Source organism: Galeopterus variegatus, unplaced genomic scaffold (genome assembly GCF_000696425.1).
Source record: "Galeopterus variegatus unplaced genomic scaffold, G_variegatus-3.0.2 Scaffold926, whole genome shotgun sequence".
NCBI lineage: Eukaryota > Metazoa > Chordata > Mammalia > Dermoptera > Cynocephalidae > Galeopterus > Galeopterus variegatus.
Window position 1 is genome coordinate 42,708 of NW_007727037.1, and position 3,330 is coordinate 46,037.

A 3,330-nucleotide genomic window follows, 5' to 3' on the forward strand; every position below is an offset into this window, starting at 1 on the left:
ATTTTTACTATGAATATGCCAAACTCTAAAACACAGGGAACCCAATATGTGAATATAAGCTTCCTGCATTTGACAAACTGTGTGAAGAAAAAACTTAAAATGTATCTCAACAAAGCAAAAAGCAGATTAAAAATAAGAAATCTATTTTTAGCACTGTACTAGCTTCAGCATGCAGACTTCTGAAGAGCCCAGGGAGAGAAAGACCACATTTCTTGATCAGAAAACTGTGAATCTGGAAGTGAAAAAAAAAATTAAGTATCTATTACCCCCACAACCTGCAACCAAAGAAACTTTACTCTTGAAGAAAGCTAAAGAGGAATGGTAATTACCAACCCCTGCCAGCTCATTGCCAGATCAAAGGGCTTGTCCTTCTGTATGTCAGTGTAGAGGCTGGATTAACTGATGAGTGGGAAAGCTGCAGTTTTACACATGAGACGGTAGAGGTTAGCCTGGCAGAAAAATCTATACCATGACTCACGAGGCAGGAAGAGGAAGCAAAACCAGCCCTCAGCAACTTTATCAAGATGAAGTGATTAAAATTATGTCTAGTTTACAGCTGATGCAAGGCGTGCTGTTTGCGAATACCTAGGACTTGTGGGTAGTAATTCACTGTAGGGTGACTGCCACTCAAAATGGCTTCAGAGAGATGATAAGAAGCCCTTGATTGATGACGATGGGGCCACAAAAACAATGCATTCTGAAACCTGTCATTAGGGGATGCTTCTCCCCAGGGCTTACAGAACATGCCAACCAGCACATGGCAATAATGTGAGAATGAGTCATGAGTAGTCAGCCACCCAGCGTATTTCCATGAGCAGACTAAAATTATAAAACTGTAGTACGTGCAAAATAAAAATCTGAAAATAGATTCAGCTGAGCAAGACTGGTTGTCAGCTTCGGAATCGATAAACAGGGGTTGGGAATTTGGAATTGTTCTCGCATCAAGTGAATGGATTCTCAGCCTATCACAAATAAAATGCCTGAAGTTCTGTGCCTGTAGCACCCAACCACCCTGTAACCTCAAGGCATGCAACATAGAGCCTCCTTTAGAATTCCCAGTATGCCCTGGTCACAGAAGAGGTGCTTCCTCAGCCCTAGGGCGGGATGGAGACTGGTCAGGGGCTCCCTGGGAGAGATGGGCTAAGGAGGCAGGAGAAAGGGTGCAGATGCAGGGATCTCCTGACCCTCTGACCTCAGGCGTCAAACCCATCAGTGAGTCCATCTCAATTTACCTTGAATTTTGTCCCTTCTCTCTACTCTATTGCCAATATCAGGTCCTCACCATCTATGGCCTGAATCATTGCAAATAGCCTCTAAATTACTTTCCTTTGGCTGCTGTAACGAATTACCACAAACTTAATGGCTTTTAAAAAAACACAGAGATTTATTATCTTACAGTTCTGGAGGCCAGAAGTCTGAAATGGATCTCACTGGGCTAAAAATCAAGGTGTTGGCAGGCTGCATTCCTTCTGGAGGGCCTAACGGGGAGTCTGTTTTCTGGGGGTTTTTTTTGGTTTCTAGAGGCCACCCTCATTCCTTGGCTCATGGTTCCTTCCCCATCTTCAAAGTCAATAGTGCAGACTCTTCAAATCGTTCTCTGCCTCTGACCTCCTCTGTGCATCCACTTCCATTTATGAGGACCCTTGTGATTACATGGGACCCATCCAGATAATCCAGAATAATCTCCCCATCTCAAGGTCAGCTGATTAGCAACTTTAATTCATTTCCTTTTGCCACATTCACAGTTCTGGGGGTTAGGACATGGACATCTTTGAGGGGGGCCATTATCTGCCTCCTAAGTGGTCTCTAAGATTTCGGTCTTGCCTCCTTCCACAAACTCTTCCCATGATTGTCAAAAATCAAACAGTAATCTCATGCTTTTGCTTCAAATCCTTCCCTGATACCATTCTCCTGCAGGAGAAAGTCTAGACTCCTCACCCAGCTCAGGAGGCTCTTGGACATTGCCCAGTTCTGGCCTCAAACCCTGCTGCTTCCTCACTGACCCTTCACTTTAGGGGTGCAGCAGTGGACAAGGCTTGGAAGTCAGGTTGCCCCCTGAGTTAGGCTGGTCAGTTCACACTGAGGCACACACGTCAATACTTGAAACAAGCAACAAATCCATGCTGTTCACACCTCCGACCCTTTACACAAAGAGTTCCAGCTGAAGTGCCCGCCCTTCCCAAAGTCCCCTGAAGAACCAAACTCTATCCCTCATGACCCATGCAATGTTCAGGACGTACCTATACTTAAAAAATGATTCATTAAATTCACATTGAACTGGGCATCCTGTATTTTTATTTGCTACATCTGGTCGCCTTAAGATTCCTTCACGACTCAGCTCTTAGGCTCTTCCTCCCTGCTCTCCCCACCCTGCCCTCATGCCCTGGGGGTCCTGGGCTTTCTCCACCCTGGGCTCCCATCCTCCTAAGCTGGACAGTCATGCATTTATCTCACTGCAGCATGTTTGCTTGTATCTGAGCCCACTCTAAAATGTGAACCCCATGAAGGCATGATCCACATTTTTGTTATCTTGCCACCTGTCATAGAAAAATTAGAAAATCCAGGTCGGCCGAAGGAAAATCAATGACTCACATGTGAATCCGCATCATGCTCTCACTTGTACTAACTGGATCCTACCTGTGAGCCTCTAGTGGAAAAGGTGAAACCAGTGTGGAAACTGAGACAGTGAATTAAGTGCATTACAGGACTCGAGATCGTTTTTATTCCATCTCTCTGCTTCCAGGCAGGACCACATTGATAACTGGGTGGTCGCTGAAAAATGACCCCAGCCCTCAAAGAAGACCCCCCGCTACTCTCTAGCCAACCCATTTGAGGAATTCATGTGCTTTCACGGGCGGAAGTTCTCACCAAAGTCATGCATTTCAAAACGTTTGAAATTCACTGTGCCCCTTGCTCCCTCCTTCTTTTTTGTTTCTAGGTAACAATGAGATCATCTTATGAAACTGGATTCTTCTTCAATGACAAATTTATCTAAAATGCATTCATTTCATGCTGGATAAATTTCAAGACCTGATTATTTTGCCATTATATCCATGTTGATGAATGTTAAATCTCAAATAGACAATCAAAAAATTATCTTTTAATGTCTACCACCGTCAAACAAGAATTTCAGACTGGATTCCAGTGACTAGAAACTTCGAAAAGTCATGTACCTGAAGTAATGTATTGATGGACATGTTCAAAATTACATGTCTACTTTTTTAGACTCATAAAGATGAAAGAGAAAGAACGAGAGAGGGCAGAAAGAGAGAAAGAAAAGACAGGGAGGAGGGAAAGTGCTGAGGTTCTCTCTGGCTCGACAGTCACATG